This window comes from Ceratotherium simum, chromosome 15 (genome assembly GCF_057802395.1).
Source record: "Ceratotherium simum simum isolate JZ-2026a chromosome 15, ASM5780239v1, whole genome shotgun sequence".
Classification (NCBI taxonomy): Eukaryota; Metazoa; Chordata; class Mammalia; order Perissodactyla; family Rhinocerotidae; genus Ceratotherium; species Ceratotherium simum.
In genome coordinates this window covers 24,725,576-24,743,639 of record NC_141914.1, presented here as the reverse complement: position 1 = coordinate 24,743,639, position 18,064 = coordinate 24,725,576, and the positions used below count along the sequence as shown (strand labels likewise).

The 18,064-nt window shown below is 37.8% G+C and overlaps 1 protein-coding gene across 1 annotated transcript in view; it reads left to right on the top strand.

The window, feature by feature from the left end:
• The window catches only part of HACD2 (3-hydroxyacyl-CoA dehydratase 2), a 94,144-nt gene that overhangs the window by 23,325 nt on the left and 52,755 nt on the right, over positions 1-18,064 (top strand). The window lies entirely within an intron of this gene.

The following is an 18,064-nucleotide window of genomic DNA, read 5'->3' as shown; positions in this document are numbered from 1 at the left end:
ATAATCCCTGAGGGTTTCTGTGCCCACTTGGAGTTTAGAAGGGAGAGCCTTGAGAGAGCCTAGATCAGAGAAGTTTGCCCTCTTTGCAGGAACAGCTATGGGTTTGGTTGAATGGAAACCTGTTATTGGGGTATTTTAAATATCCTCTCTGTAAGATAACATTATCTTACTGTCCAGTCCATCAGGAACCAAGCTAAGGCAAACCAACCCTATTGGGAACATTGCTAGTTGTGTGACAAGTCAGGCATCCTCCCTCTGGGCCTTATTTTCACATCTGAAAAACTAGGCATTGGACTAGATAATAGATGATCTCTAACATTCCTTGCAGCTGTATTTTCTGAAATTCCATGAAACTAACCGTGATGGAGCTTCAGAGGTGAATGTCAGTTATCTGAGTAGTGGTATAAAAGGACGATATGCAAGATGTTTGGATGTATATATGACCTATGTATGAGTATTAGGAAACTTGTTTCAAGTACAGTAGTTCCAGTACATTTCCTCTCAATGCGTTTTGAAAGCCACATCGGAAAGCAGAATTGGGGTGGGAGATAGATGCACGCACTTTCTATAGCTTACATTTACCCGTGACCATCACTAGATGGCACCCTTGTGTTAGTAAGAAGATACTCTCTTGGAAGTTAGAGGAATTCTGGAGGACTTCTAATAAAAAGAGACAGTAGTGAATCAATAGCTGAAACTGAGGAATGAGCAAGGTAACTAGAGAAAGAGAAATGGATGTTTTTCTCTCACTGTCTGTTGACGTGATCATGAATATTTTAGGTAATGAAAAGCTGGAACTTTCCGCATTGCTCTGAAGAAGATTATCTTATAAATATTTCTTATTTATAAGGCACAAGGAATCCTTAAAATTAAAAATGAGGGAATGGCCCGGTGGTGTAGTGGTTAAGTTCACGCACTCCGCTTCTGCAGCCCAGGGTTCACGTGTTCGGATCCCAGGTGTGGACCTGCACACCACTCTTGAAGCCATGCTGTGGTGCCGTCCCATATACAAAATAGAGGAAGATTGGCACAGATGTTAGCTCAGGGACAATCTTCCTCACCAAAAAAAACTAAAAAAGGAGCTTAATTTGCTTACTTAAAAAGCTGGAGGCAAAGAAAATATTTCAGAAATTCTCTGGTCAGATGGTTTGTGACAGTCTGAAGTCAATAAACCTTCCACTTAGGTTCTTAGCTTCAAAAGCAAGGTTAATCCAACAAAGCTGGAAACACCATCTAGTGACCAAGCTGAGTAAATTCCATTGAACCAAAAAGTGAAAGTTTGAGTCATCTTTTAGCAAAAGAATTATTTGATTTATGATTCTGTGGGAGGAGTTGAATAGTTAAGTAATATATTAATAAAGGGAGCAAGACCACTTAGGAATATTTGTATGATAGTGGTATATGTTCTTTTATAGTTCTGGACAGCTTTCCTGGGAGAGGATTTTTTTCCTCTTCATTCATAGTTCACATCTTTCCACTAATTTTTTTTTTCATTTAATAACAGTTCTCACCTCACTATGTTCTTTCAGTGAGCAATCTGCATTTAAGATTCATGCATGTCTTTGCATGGTTTGATAGTTCATTCTTTTTTATTTCTGAGTAGTATTCCATTGTATAGATGTACCAGTTTGTTTATCCATTCACCTATTGAAGAACATCTTGGTTGCTTCCAATTTGAGATGATTATGGATAAAGATGCTATAAATAATTGTGTGCTGGTTTTGTGTAGACAAAAAGAAATTTTTGTATTTTCAAATCAGTTGAGTATATACCTACTAGCATAATCGTTAGATCATATAGCAAGACTGTTTAGCTTGTAAGAAACTGCCAAACTGTCTTCCAAAGTGGCTGTACCATTTTGCATTCTCATCCGCATGAATGAAGAGTTCCTGTTGCTCCATATTCTCGCCAGCAGTTGGTATTTTGGATTTTAGCCATTCTAATGTGTGTGTAGTGGTTTCCTTTGTTTTAATTTTCATATCTCAATTGACAAATGATGTTGTACATCTTTTCATCCTCTTATTTGCCATTTGTATATTTTCTTAGGTGAGGTGTCTGTTCAGACCTTTGCCCCCCCCGCTTTTTTGGTGAAGAAGATTGGCCCTGAGCTAACATCTATTGCCAATCTTCCTCTTTTTGCTTGAGGAAGTTTGTCGCTGAGCTAACGTCTGTGCCAATCTTCCTCTATTTTGTATGTGGGACGCTGCCACAGCATGGCTTGAGAGCAGTGCGTAGGTCCGCGCCAGGGATCCAAAACCATAAACCCTGGACCGCCGAAGTAGAGTGCATGAACTTAACCACTGTGCCACCGGGCTGGCCTCAGTTTGCCCATTTTTTAATTGAATTATTTTCCTGTTGTTGAGGTTTAAGAATTCTTACTATACTTTGGATATAAATTCTTGATCAGATATATATTTAGCAAATATTTTCTCCCAGTCTGTGACTTGTCTTTTCATTTTCTTAATGGTCTCTTTCACAAAGCACAAGTTTTTAATTTTAGTAAAGTCCGGCTTAACCAAAGTTTAACTTAAAACCAACCAACTTAGCACTTAAATTATTGCTTTATGAAGGAATTTTTTCTTTCAATGGATTGTGCTTTTAGTGTTGTATTTAAAAATTCATTACCAAATCCAAGGTCACATAGATTTCCTCTGTTTTCTTTCAGAAGTTTTATAGTTTTGCATTTTACAGATAGATCTGTGATCCATTTTGAGTTAATTTTTGTGAAAAATGTCCAATCTATGTTTTGGTTCATTTTTTTCATGTGGACATCCGGCTGTTCCAGCACCATTTATTGAAAAGACTGTCCTTTCTTCACGGAATTGTCTTTGTACCTTTGTCAAGATCAGTTGATTATATTTGCATGGGTCTATTTCTGGGCTTTCTATTCTGTTCTATTCATCTATATGTCTCTGATTTTGCCAATACCACACTGACTTGATCGTAATAAGTATTATAAAAGTCCTCCAACTTTCTTCTTTTTCTTCAGTATTGTATGGGTCTTTTGCCTTTCCATGTAAACTTTAGAATCAGTTTGTTAATATCTACAAAATAGCTTCCTGGGATTTTGATTGAGATTGTAATGGATCTAATAGATCATGTTGGGACGAATTAACAAAATTGAGTCTTTCAGTCCACAAACATTGAATAGCTCTCCATTTATTTAGATCTTCTTTGATTTTTTAATCATTGTTTTGCAGTTTTCCACATAAAAATCCTGTACCATTTTGTTAGATATTACCTAAGTATTTTTTTGATGTTTTTATAAATTTTTTTTTAAATTTCAAATCCCAGTTATTCATTGCTAGTATATAGGAAAGCAGTTGACTTTTATATATTGACCTTGTATCTTGCAACCTTGCTATACTTGCTTATTAGTTCCAGGAGGTTTTGGTGGATTCTGTGGGATTTTCTACATAGATGCTCATGTCACCTGTGAATAAAGACATTTCTATTTCTTCCTTTCCAATTTGCATACTTTTTATTTCTTTTTCTTGTCTTACTGCACTAGCTAGGACTTCCAGTCTGACATTCATTATGTTCTTTACTCAGTAAGATACAGCTCTTCCCAAATGAGTTTTTCTCCCCAACCAACTTTGAAGGAATGCACACTTCCTACTTCAGCTTTACTATCAGGGTGTAAAATTCAATATTTGTCCATAAGATTGTTCTGGATTTTTTTTTTAGATCTTCTGTATCCTTACTTATTTTTTGTCTGCTTGACCTGTGTTGCATGGAGAGTGATAATGTTAAAGTCTCCAATCATTAATGTGTTTCTAATTTTCCTTCCTTGTTCTATAGCTTCTGCTTTAGCAAAGGTAGTTGCCGTGTTATTTGGTGCGTAGATATTTGTAACTGTTATATCTTCATTGTGAATTGTGGCTTGTAGCACTAAAAACTGTTTTACTTGTTGCCTTTCTGAATCACTTTTGTGGTAGCTTAGAGTTAGATCTTGTTTTGTGAGCCAGTTGGAAACTCTCTTTCCTTTAATAGATGAGTTAAGCCCATTGACAGATATTGATATGACAGATATGTTTGGTCTTACTCTGTCACATTTATGTTATAATTGCTACATATACTATGTTATATTTTCTATGTTTACCTATGTGATATGTTTTCTTTGTGTTTTTTAATATCTGTTTTGGTATTTAGAAGGTTTTGTTATCATTCTAGTGGTTATCTTCATATTTATACCTTTTTAAAGGACCTTAGTCCTCTATTTTCTTTTTAACCTGTTACTCTCTGGTTTGTCAGTTTTTAAAGGTATCAAAAGATACCTTTTGATTTTTGATACAAATCGATCTTTTGATACCTCCCACTTATTGCCTATACAACAATCAGTGAGCTTATTTAACTTTCTTCTTTCCCACTCCCTTCTCTTCCCATTTTTTTACTTGCATTATTTCTACTTTGTCAGGAAGTATAACATTTATATATTATTCTTTTGCCCTGTCGCCACCTTTGTTTTAGTCCACACTTAAATTTATTAAATGTTTATTGTCAGTCCTTTTGCTGAAGTTTCCTGTCACCTTTTAGTTGGATGAAACTCATCCTCTAGTAGTGTTAGGGACTCTGAAGGGTCTGAGATTTCACCCTACTTATAAGTTAACAAGTTAGCTTGTTACTGTTTTGTGGATGCTGGTAATGTGTAGTGGTTTGTGTCGTAGGAGAAGAACATGGAACTTGGGGAACCTGTTGCTTTTATAGTAAATGGAAGCAAACTCACTCTTTGTTTTGGGGGTAGACGCTACCTTATCCCTCAAGGTTACTCCGTGCAAACACAAACCTAAGAAATGACCTAGGTAAAAAGCAGTCAGGGCCTTGCCTTTTTGGCTTACCCAGCAGGAATATGCAGGGATGCTCAGGTCCCATGGCAGATTGCCTTTCCCCAAAAGTAGATTCTCAAGAAGGGCTGTAGGCACAGTATTCCCCTAGTTCATACATGTTTAAGACTTTTTCTGTAGCCTTGATATTTAAAGGACTGATTGGCCAGATATAAAATCCTCAGTTCATAGTTTCTTCCCTTGAATTTCTTGAAAATGCTGCTCCATTACTGCCTTGCTTAGATGTTTCTCTTGGGAAGTCTCATGCCAACCTAACTGTCTTGCCCTTTTAAGATATTTAGTCCTTCTACCTGAAAAGCCTAAGGATTTTTTCTTTTTTTCCTTTTTTGCCACCTTTATTGAGGTATAATTGACAAATAAAAATTGTATATATTTATGGTATACAATGTAATATTTCAGTGTATGTACACATTGTTAAATGATTACTGCAGTCAAGCTAATTAACATATCTGTCACCTCATAGTTATCATTTTTTTTTGTAGTGAGAACATTTAAGATTACCTTCTTAGCAAGTTTCAAGTATACAATATAGTATTGTCAACTGTAGTCACCATGGTGTACATTAGTTCTCCAGAACTTATTTATCCTGCACAACTGAAACTTTGTGCCCTTTGACCAACATCTCCCCTTTTCCCCCTTCCCCCCAGTTCTTGGCAACCACCATTCTGTGCTCTGCTTTTATGAGTTTGACTTTTTTAAAATTCCACCAGTAAGTGAGATCATACAGTATTTCTCTTTCTTGCCTGGCTTATTTCACTTAGCATAATGTCCTCCAGGTTCACCCATGTCATCATAAATGACAGGATTTCCTTCTTTTTTAAGGCTGAATAATATTCTCTTTATCCATTCATTTATCTGTAGACACTTAGGTTGATTACATAGCTTTTGTGAATGATGCTGCAATGAACATGGGAGTGCAGACATCTCTTCGTGATACTGACTTCATTTCCTTTGGATATATATACCCAGAAGTGGGATTGCTGGATCATATGGTAGTTTTGTTTTAAATTTTTTGAGAAACCTCCATACTGTTTTCCATAATGGCTGTACCAATTTACATTCCTACCAACAGTGTACAAGGGTTCCCTCTTCTTCACATCCTTGCCAGCACTAATCTTTTGCCTTTTCTTTTTTTTTTTTTTTTGCTGTGAAAGATTTGCCCCTGAGTTAACATCTGTTGCCAATCTTCCTCTCTATTTCTTTCTTTTTTTTTTTTCCTCCCCAAAGCCCCAGTGCATAGCTGTATATTCTAGTTGTAAATCCTTCTGGTTCTTTTATGTGAGCCACCACCACAGCATGGCTACTGACAGATGAGTAGTGTGGTTCCGCACCTGGGAACTGAACCTGGGCTGCCAAAGCAGAGCACACCAAACTTGAACCACTAGGCCATCAGGGCTGGCTCTTGACTTTTTAATAATAGCCATTCTAACAGGTGTGAGGTGGTATGGCTATCTCATTGTGGTTTTGATTTGCATTTCCCTGATAATTAGTGATGTTAAGCATTTTTTCATATATTATTGGCCATTTTAACATTTCTTTTGAGAAATGTCTGTTCAGGTGCTTTGCACCCTTTTCTGATTGGGTATTTATTTTCTTGCTGTTGAGTTTTTTGAGTTCCTTATATATTTTGGATATTAACCCCTTATGAAATATATGGTTTGCAAATATTTTCTCCCATTTTATAGGTTATCTTTTCATTTTGTTCATTGTTTCCTTTGAAACAATGTGCAGAAGCTTTTTAGTTGCATGCAATCCCATTTGTCTATTTTTTATTTTGTTGCCTGTGCTTTTGCAGTTATATCCAAAAAAATCATTGCCCAGACCAAAGTCAAGAAGCTTTTCCCCTATATTTTCTTCTAGTAGTTTTACAGTTTTAGATCTTATATTTCAAGTCTTTAGTCCATTTGAGTTGATTTTTTATATAGCATGAGATAAGGGTCATGTTTCATCCTTCTGCATGTGGATATCCAGTTTTCCCAACACCATCACTGAAGAGACTATCCTTTCCCCATTATGTGTTCCTGACATCTTTTTCAAAGATCAATTGATCATAAATGTGTGGATTTATTTCTGGGCTGTCTGTTCTGTTCCATTGGTTTATATGCCTGTTTTTATGCCAGTACTATGCTATTTTGATTACTCTGGCTTTGTAGTATATTTTGAAATCAGGTAATGTGATGCCTCTAGCTTTGTTCTTTTTGCTCAAGATTGCCTTGGCTACTTGTGGCCTTTGTGGTTCCTTATGAATTTTAGTATTTTTTTTTTCTATTTCTCTGAAAAATGTCATTGGAATTTTTAAAGGGATTGCATTGAATCTATAGATTACTTTGGGTGTTATGAACATTTTAACAATATTAATTCTTCCAGTCCATGAACACAAGATATCTTTCCATTTCCTTATGTCTTCAATTTCTTTCATCAGTTTTTTTTTATAATTTTCAGTGTACAGATCTTTCACACCTTTGGTTAAATTTATTCCTAAGTATTTTTTATATTTTTTGATGCTATTGTAAATGGGATTTTTTTTTTAATTTCTTTTTGGATAGTTCATTGTTAGTGTATAGAAATACAATTGATTTTTATATGTTGATTTTGTATCCTGCAGTTTTACTGGATTCATTTACTAGTTCCAACAGTTTTTTGGTAGAGTCTTTTTAGAGTTTTCTATATATGAGTGTGTCATTTGCAAACAGAAACGTTTTACTTCTTCCTTCCTGATTTGGCTGCCTTTTATTTCTTTTTCTTGCCTAATTGCTCTGGCTAGGACTTCCAGTACTATAATGAATAGAAGTGGTGAGAGTGGGCATCTTTGTCTTCTTCCTGATCTTAGAGGAAAAGCTTTCAGCTTCTCCACTGAGTATGACGTTAGCTGTGGGCTTCTCATATATGGCCTTTACTATGTTGAGATACGAATCTTCTATACCTAATTTGTTGAGAGTATGTTATATTTCTAGGAATTAGTTAATTCTTCTAGGTTATCCAATTGTTGGCATATAAATGTTCGTAGTAGTCACTTATGAACCTTTGGATTCTGTGGTATCTTTTTTATTTATAATTTCATTTATGTGTCCTCTCTTTTTCTTAGTCTAGCTAAAGATCTGTCAATTTTGTTTATCTTTTAAAAAACCAACTCTTGGTTTCATTCATCTTTTCTATTGTTTTTATAGTCTCTATTTCATTTAATTCTGCTCTGATCTTTATTATTTCCTTTCTTCTGCTAACTTTGGGCTTGGTTTGCTCTTCCTTTTCTAGTTTTGTGAGATGTAAGGTTAGATTGTTTATTTGATATCTTTCTTAATATAAGCATTGTTACTATAAACTTCCCTCTTAGAACTGCTTTTGCTGCATCTCATAAGTTTTGGTATGTTGTATTCTCAATGTCATTTGTCTCAAGATATTTTTTGATTTTTAGTTTTCCAATTTTACTCCTGTTATTGGTTTCTAGTTTCATACCATTGTGGTTGGAAAAGATACTTGGTATGATTTTAGTCTTCTTAAATTTGTTAAGATTTGTTTTGTGGTCTCACATATGATCTATCCTAGAGAATGTTCCATGTGCACTTGAAAAGAATGTGTATTCTGCTGCTGTTGGATGGAATTTCTATATATGTCTGTTAGGTCCATTTGGTCAGTAACGCTGTTCAAGTCTGCTGTTTCCTTATTGATGATCTGACTGGATAATCTGTCCCTTGTTGAAAGGGGGTATTAAAGGTCCCTTACTATTATTGTATTGCTATCTATTTCTCCTCTCAGTTCTGTTAATATTTGCTTTGTATATTTAGGTGCTCCAATGTTGGGTACATATATATTTACAACTGCTATATCCTTTTGATGAATTGACCCCTTTAGCATTATATAATGATTGATCTTCTTCATCTCTTGTGACCATTTTTGACTTAAAGTCTATTTTTTCTATTATAATTTAGCCACCCCTGCTCTCTTTTGTTATCATTTGCATGGAATATCTTTTTCCATCCCTTCACTATCAGCCTATGTGTCCTTACAGCTAAAGTGAGTCTCTTGTAGGCAGCATATTGTTGGATGTTGTTTTTTAATTCATTCAATCACTCTATGTTTTTTGACTGGAGAATTTAATCCATCTACATTTAAAGTAATTATTGATACCATTTCTATTGCTGTTTTATTAATTACTTTCTGACTGTTTTGTAGTCCTATTGTTTCTTTCTTCCTCTCTTGTTGTCTTCCTTTGTGATTTGATGATTTTTCTTATAGTGGTATCTTTGATTCCTTTCCTTTTATCTTTTGTATATTTACTAGAGGTGTTTTCTTTGTGGTTATCATGAGACTTACATAAAACATCTTATAACGGTCTCTTTTAAGCTGCTAACCACTTAACTTCAACTGCACACAAAAACTACACTTTACCTTTTCTCCCCACATTTTCTTATTGATGTCACAATTTACATTTTTTCTATTTTGTATATCCTTTAACAAATTATTCTAGCCATAGTTATTTTTAATATTTTTGTCTTTTAACTTTTATACCAGAGTTAAAAGTGATTTACATACCACCGTTAAAATATTAGAGTATTCTGAATTTGACTATATTTTTATCTTTACAGTGAGTTTTATGTTTTTATATGTTCTTATGTTGTTAGTATCCTTTCATTTCAACTTGAAGAACTTTCTTTAGCATTTCTTCTAAGGCAGGTCTAGTGGTAATGAACTCCCACAGCTTCTGTTTGTCTGGGAAAGTCTTTATAGCTCCTTCATTTCTGAAGGACAGCCTTGCTGGATATAGTATTCTTGGTTGGCAGTTTTTTTCTTTCAGCACTTTGAATACATCATCCTACTATCTCCTGACCTGCAAGGTTTCTACTGAGAAGTCCGCTGCTATTCTTATGGGGATTCCCTTGTATGTGATGAGTTGCTTTTTCTCTTGCTGCTTTTGAAATTCTCTCTTTGTTTTGATTTTTGAGAATTTGATTGTAATGTACCTCAGTGAAGATCTCTTTATATATAATCTCTTTGGGGTTCTTTGGGCTTTGTGGATCTGGATGTTCATTTCCCTCTCAGGATTAGGGAAATTTTCTGTCATTATTTCTTTAAATAAGCTTTTTGCCCCTTTCTCTTTTTCTGCTACTCTGGGACTCCCATAATGTGTATATTGATTCAGATAATGGTGTCCCATAGGCTTTCTTCACTCTTCTGCCTTCTTTTTTTCTTTCTGTTCCTCTGACTGGGTAGTTTCAAATGACACGTCTTCAAGCTTGCTGATTCTTTCTTCTGCTTGGTCAAGTCTGGTGTTGAAGTTCTCTATGGAATTTTTGAATTCAGTCATTGGGTTCTTCAGCTCCAGAATTTCTATTTGGTTCCTTTTTATGATGTTTATTTCTTGAAATGTTGGAGTTCTCATTTTGTTCATGTATTATTTTCCTGATTTCATTTTGTTATCTATCTATGTTTTCTTGTAGCTCCCTGAACGTCTTTAAGACGATTATTTTGAACTCTTTGTCAGGCAGTTTGTAGATCACCATTTCTTTAGGGTCGATTACTGTTACTTTATTTTGTTCCTTTGGTGGTGTCATGTTTCTGTGATTATTTATGGCCTCATGGCTCTGCACTGATGTCTGCACATTTGAAGAAGTAGACACCTCTTCCACTTTTTATAAACTGTCTTTGGCAGGGAAAACCCTTCACTAGTCAACCTGGCCAGAAATTCTGCGCAGGCTATCTGATAATGTCTGTGTGTAAGCTTGCTGCTAGAGTCCTCAGGCAGGCTGGCATGGTGCCTGGGTCGGTGGGTTGGTGGGCCTGGTATTTGAGTCCACTGGGGTGTGTCTGAATCCTGGGTCCATTGGGGCCAGCCTGGCGCCTGGGTTCACAGAGGTGGGCTTGGTGCCTGGGACTGTGGTATCAGGCCTGGAGCCTGGGTCTGCAGGGGCTGGCCCAGAGCCTGGGACCACAGGGGCTGGTCTGGCACTGGAGCAAGCCTGGAGCCTAGGTCCAAGATGATCACTGGCCTGGGTCCTGGGTCCATGGAGGCCAGTCTGGAGTTTCTAGCCATGGAGGCTCACCTGGCACTGGGGCAGGCCTGAAGCCTGGCTCAATGGGGGATGGCCCAGCATTGGGGTCTACTGGGGCCAACCTGGAGCCTGGGGCTGCAGGGACAGGCCTGGTGCTGGGGTCTGTGGTGAAGTTGGGTGTTTACTTCATTCTCCTTCCCCATCAGGGTGTATCTCTCTCTGTGCTGTGCTGCCCAGGCTTGAGGGGGGGTGGCACAGGTCATGTGAAACTGTCCTTCCTACTTTCATCAGTGAGTCTTAGTTCTGTGCTTCACCCAGGTGTAATAGTCTCTCACCTGGAATCCTTAGCTCTTGTGAAGGTACTTTTATGCATGGGTAGTTGTTCAAATTGATGTTTCTGTGAGGGAATGAGAGCTGAAAAATCCTATTCTGCCATCTTGCTGACATCACTGAGGATTTTTTTCTTTATATTAATATAAAGTCTAATAGTTTTACTAGGATATACGTTAGAGCTGACCATTGCAGGGCAATCTTCCTAGGTACCTAGTAGGCCCTTTCGATATGTAGATTCAGGCCTTCTTTTATTTCTGGAAAGTTTTATTGGATTATAGTTCTAAATTTTAGTTCTATTTCATTATTCTGTTTTTCTTTTTCAGGGACCCCAAATATATGTATTTTAGATCTTCTTTGCCTCCCTTATCTTTCAGCCACTTTCTCTCTGATCCCTTTTACTTCTTTATTTAATCTCATTTTCATTCTCTGGGTTGTTTTACTTCCTTTCTTCAATGTCCTTTATTAAATTTTCATTTGAATCTATTCTTCTTTTATTACCTTGAAATTTAGTCTCATTGCAGATATGATTTTGTCTTTCCCTTCCATTTCTGCCCTTAGTTCAATCAGTTTTTGTTTCACTTCTGCCTACTTTTGTCCATTTCTCTTCTTAGTTTCTGAACTGATTAAAAATAATTTTTCACAAGTGACGTCAGCGTCATGGTGGAGTGAGCTTTCCTGTAAACTCTTCCCCCGATAAGATACAACAAAGGGAACAGTCACAGACCAACAACGGAATCCTAGACAGTGAAAAGCAAGATCGGAAAGATCCACATTGCCGCACATCTGAAAGTGGAATGTGCTGGGCCCCTGGAGGAAGTGAGGAGAGGTAAGGAGAACTCCTCTCCCTCCCCATCAGATCAGTGATCCTGGTCCACGCGGCTCCCAGAGAGGGAGGAGGGGCGGCCCTCTGCAGGGAAACCGTAGCTCTTCGGGCTCTCTCAGCCAGTGGGAAACTCCCGCACAGAGGACTCAGAACTGTTACGGGGTACCGTCAACATCTGAGCACCCCAGAGAGCGGATAACGAGGGGCGAACGAGAAACCCCCCACGCCAGGGACCCAGAGGGCAAAAGAGAGAGAGGCCCCCCCCCCTTGCAAACTGGACCCTGCAGCTCAGCCGACCAGACCAGACCAAGCGACCTGTGGATCTCAGCGAACAGCCGGGCAGAGCACAGGGGGCTCAGATTACACAACCCTTTACCCCCACACAGTGGCGGGGAGTGGAAATTGCAACCAGAGGTTTCGAGGATGAGGAAAAACAAAGCCAATACAGGAACCACAATGCAAAGATACATGAAATCACGCGACCAGAAGGAAAATGACAAGCACCCAGAAAACAACCCTGAAGATACAGAAATCCATAACCTAAACAACAGAGATTTCAAAATAGCTATCATAAAAACACTCAACGAAATACGAGACAACACAGACAAACAATTCAATGAGATTAGGAGTTTCTTCACAAAAGAGATTGAAATCATAAAGAAAAACCAATCAGTGCTGATGGAGATGAAGAACACAATGGAGGAGATAAAGGAGAATCTGGAATCTTTAAAGAACAGAGCTGACAATATGGAGGAAAGAATTAGCATTTTAGAGGATAGGAATACAGATATGCTCCAGATGGAAGAGGAGAGAGAACTAAGGCTAAAAAGAAATGAAGAAAGTCTCTGGGAAATATCTGACTCTATTAGGAAATATAACATAAGAATTATAGGTATTCCTGAGGGAGAAGAGAGGGAAAGAGGAACAGAGAATCTATTCAAGGAAATAATAGCTGAGAATTTCCCAAATCTGGGGAAGGAGCAGGAAATACCAGTAAGCAGAGCCAACAGGTCACCTAAATATGTCAGCAGGCAAAGGCCCACTCCCTGACACCTAATGGTAAGGCTAGCCAGTCAATGACAAAGAATCGACATTAAGGGCAGCTAGACAAAAACAAAAAATAACGTACAAAGGAACTCCCATCAGGCTCTCAGCAGATTTCTCAACAGAAACTTTACAGGCTAGGAGAGACTGGAATGATATATTCAAAATACTGAAAGACAAAAACTGTCAGCCAAGAATACTCTATCCAGCAAAAATTTCCTTCAAATATGATGGAGAAATAGTAACTCTCCCAGATAAACAAAAGCTGAGGGAGTTCATGGCCACTACAAGAAATACTCAAGAAGGCCCTCGGGCCTGAAAAAAAGAAGAGAAAGGGAATACAAAGCTTGGAGCAAGAAGAAAAATAGGTAGATAAACTCAGAAAAATAGTAGATCTTTACCGGAATAGGTTAGCAACCATTTAAATACCAAAATCAAAGATCAAAGGAAGGAATTCACCAAAAATAAATTTAACCTCATCACTGTAAACACACAGCCACAACACAAGATAGAATAAGGTATAACAAGAACGACTTAGAAGGGGAAGAGGAAAGTGATTGAATTGACTTAGTATAAGGAAATAGGAGGCCATCAGATAATGGACTATCTCATACACAAGATTTTTTACCCAAACCTCAAGGTAGCCACTAAACAAATAATCAAAACAAAATCACATGATAAACAAAGAGAAAACTCGAAGAGTCATAAGACAGAACAACCAGACTGAATTGGCAGTCCAAAACAAATGGGACAAGAAACAGGAAACGCAAAAGAACCAGAAAATAAGCAACATTAAGCCCTCATATATCAATAATTACCCTAAATGTAATTATTTATATCAGGGACACAGGGATGGTTCAACATCCGCAAATCAATCAACGTGATACATCACATCAACAAAACAAAGAATAAAAACCACATGGTCATCTCAGTAGACGCAGAGAAGGCATTTGACAAGATACAACATCCATTTATGATAAAAACTCTCAACAAAATGGGAATAGAAGGAAAGTACCTCAACATAATAAAGGCTATTTATGACAAACCCACAGCCAACATCATACGCAACGGGGAAAGACTGAAAGCCATTCCTCTGAGAACAGGAACGAGGCAGGGCTGCCCACTCTCACCACTCCTGTTCAACATAGTACTGGAGGTTTTGGCCAGAGCAATTAGGCAAGAAAAAGGAATAAAAGGAATCCAAATAGGTAACGAAGAAGTGAAACTCTCACTATTTGCAGATGACATGATTTTATATATAGAAAGCCCTAAAGAATCCGTTGGAAAACTATTAGAAATAATCAACAACTAGAGCAAAGTCTCAGGGTACAAAATCAATCTACAAAAATCAGTTGCATTTCTGTACGCTAATAACAAACTAACAGAAAGAGAACTCAAAAAGATAATACCATTTACAATTGCATCAAAAAGAATAAAATACCTAGGAATAAATCTTACCAAGGAGGTGAATGACCAATACAATGAGAACTACAAGACATTATTGAAAGAAATCGATGATGACATAAAGAAATGGAAAGATATCCCATGCACATGGATTGGATGAATAAACATAGTTAAAATGTCTATATTACCTAAAGCAATCTACAGATTCAATGCAATCCCAATCAGCATCCCAATGACATTCTTCACGGAAATAGAAAAAAGAATACTAAAATTTATATGGGGCAACAAAAGACCCCAAATAGCTAAAGCAATCCTAAGAAAAAAGAACAAAGCAGGAGGCATCACAATCCCTGACTTCAAAACATACTACAAAGCAATAGTAATCAAAACAGGGTGGTACTGGTACAAAAACAGACACACAGATCAATGGAACAGAATTGAAAGGCCAGAAATAAAAGCACACATATACGGACAGCTAATTTTCGACAAAGGAGCTAAGAACATACAATGGAGAAAGGAAAGTCTCTTCAATAAATGGTGTTGGGAAAACTGGACAGCCACATGCAAAAGAATGAAAGTGGACCATCTGCTATCACCATTCACAAAAATTTACTCAAAATGGATCAAAGACCTGAAGGTGAGACCTGAAACTATAAAATTCATAGAAGAAAATATAGACAACACACTATTTGACATTGGTCATAAAGGAATCTTTTCGGATGACATGCCTACCCAGACTAGGGAAACTAAAGAAAAAATAAACAAGTGGGACTTTATCAGATTAAAGAGCTTCTACAAGACAGACAAAACCAGAATCAAGATGAATAGGCAATGCACCAGCTGGGAGAAAATATTTGCAAAACATACATCTGACAAGGGGTTGATCTCCATAATATGTAAAGAAGTCACACAACTGAACAACAAAAAAACAAACAACCCGATCAAAAAATGGGCAGAGGAAGTGTACAGACAGTTCTCCAAAGAAGATATACAGATGGCCAATAGGCACATGAAAAGATGTTCAACATCATTAATCTTCAGGGAAATGCAAGTCAAAACAACACTAAGATATCACCTCACGCCTGTTAGAATGGCTATAATCACCAAGACAAAAAACAACAAATGTTGGAGAGGACGTGGAGAAACAGGAACCCTCATACACAGCTGGTAGGAATGCAAACTGGTGCAGCCTCTATGGAAAATGGTATTGAGATTCCTCAAAGAATTAAAAATAGAGATGCCCTGTGATCCAGCTATCCCACTACTAGGAATCTATCCAGTGAACCTGAAATCAACAATCGAAAGAGGCTTATGCACCCCTATGTTCATTGCAGCATTATTCACCATAGCCAAAAAGTGGAAGTAACCCAAGTGTCCCTCAACTGACGATTGGATTAAGAAAATGTGGTATATATATACAATAGAATACTACTCAGCCATAAAAAAGACAAAATCGTCCCATTTGCAACAATATGGATGGGCCTGGAGGGTATTATGTTAAGTGAAGTAAGCCAGAAGGAGAAAGACAAACACTGTATGATGTCACTCATATGTGGAATATAAACCAACACATGGACAGAGAAAACTGTATTGTGGTTACCAGGGGCAATGGGGGTGGGTGGTGGGCACAAGGGGTGAAGGGAGTCATATATATGGTGATGGACAAACAAAAATGTACAACCCAAAATTTTACAGTGTTAAATACTATTAAAACATCAATTAAAAAAATAATAATGTTTTTACATACTCAAATGCTTATTTAAGGATATTTAATTCAGTTTAGAGTGTGGTGTTAAAGTTGCCTTTGTGATTGTTTTTTGGAGTGCTTTTTCCTTAGCTGAAATGTTTTGATCCTTTTTGTGTTTGGTTGTTTTCTTCTGATAGTAGTTTTGTATCATTGTAAATTGCTTTCATGTATTCATTTTTTGGATAGGTTTGGAAGTTTGGGTTGTGTCATAAGAATCCCAGGTTGAGAACACTTTTATTTGGAAACATAGTGAAGTGTGCTCTCTTCAAAGGATGGCTTTTTGTTTGAGGAGGTTGGTGGGGGTAGGAATTGTCTGTCGATTGTTTTAGCTTCTGTCCCTTTTCTGCTGCACCATCCAGTCACCAGAAGGCATCTCTTCCCCAGAAGTAATGCCCTTTTGAGATTGCCACTTGAGTCCCGCAGACGTAATTAAGTCCCTTCTCTGTAGTTAGTGCTCTGATTGACAAGGTGAGTTTTCAGTGTTTTTGTTCTTAGGACAGACTGCCTCTTTCTGGGGGGATTTTTAGCTCAAATTTAGGCCTTCTGTTTCTCTCTTCTTGCTTCTGTGCTGTTTTTCCAAACTCTTCCCACTTTCCACAGAGGTTTGCAGTGGGGGCTTAAGAGATAGCTCTGCTGGAATTTGGTGTTTAATTTTCTACTTAGGTGTGATTTGAGCCTGTAATCATTTATATCTTTTAGTTGTGCTGAGGGTGCACATTTCGTATGGCTTTATTTGTTATTGTTGATCTGTATAGATTTTTGGAGGATGTATAGTATTCATTATATAAATACATTGTGATTTTTAACCAGTGCTCTCTTTGTTGAATATGTAGGTAGTTTTGAAATGTGCAAATTATAACTGCCCGTGTAGCTAAATCTTTGTGCAGTTGAGTAGTCTCTATGGATAAATTCCTAGAAGTAGGTCAAAGGTAATATCAAATCTTAAGGCTTTTACTAATACATACTTCTCAGTTGCCCTTCAGAAAACCTCCAAGCATTTATTGAATTTCTGCTGGGTGGCAGACACTGCACTGACTAAGCACTGAGAATACAAATATCAGCAGACCCAGTCCTGCTCTTGAGCTGAGGACACAGACATGAAGCCCAATGTGACCGAAGTTTTGCCCAAAAGATAAGTTCAGAGAGGTATAGGAGCACAGAAGGAGAGGTGACAGTGCTTTTTGGAACCCTTTTCCATTGTAAACAAATTCATCTCTGTCTTCACAGAATAATTTCTCAGCTTTCTTACCTTAACAGAAACCTGACTCTCCCCACCAACCCCACTTCTCCCTTCTTTGTCTTCCCTTGTGCAGTCTCCCTCTGTGACCCCACCAGACCTCCCCTGTGGCTTCAGTGGCTCCCACATATTCACTTCTGGGACACATCCATCTTCTGATTTTCTGTTTCAGCTGCCCAGTTGGACATTGCCACTTGGTTACTCTGCAAACCCCACGAACTCAACATGTACAAAGCTTAACTCATCGTTTTATCCCAGTGCTCTTTCTCCTATTCTCTGGATCGTGTAGTGGCATTACCAGTTTCCAGTAGTTACCTAATCAGAAACCGGGGGGTAAGCCTTACTCCTCCCACCCACCCTTCTTTGCCTTTTTCACCGTTTGCCCTTTGCCTTTCTCTCTCTTTTCCTTCAGGGAACATTGTTTCTCTGTCTCTGCATGTCTTCATCCTCTCTCTTCTTGCTCTCATGTCCTACTCTGGAATCTCTCCACCCCTCTTTCTCTTCCCTCTTGCCTTTTCTTCCTCTCCTCTATTTTTCCTACGTCTTTATTTTTGCTCATTTTCTCCATTTCTCTTTCTCCACTTCCTTCCCCCTTTGTTCCCTCTGTGTCCCCTGTTCTCAGACTCTCGTCAGCCCTCGCTGCCC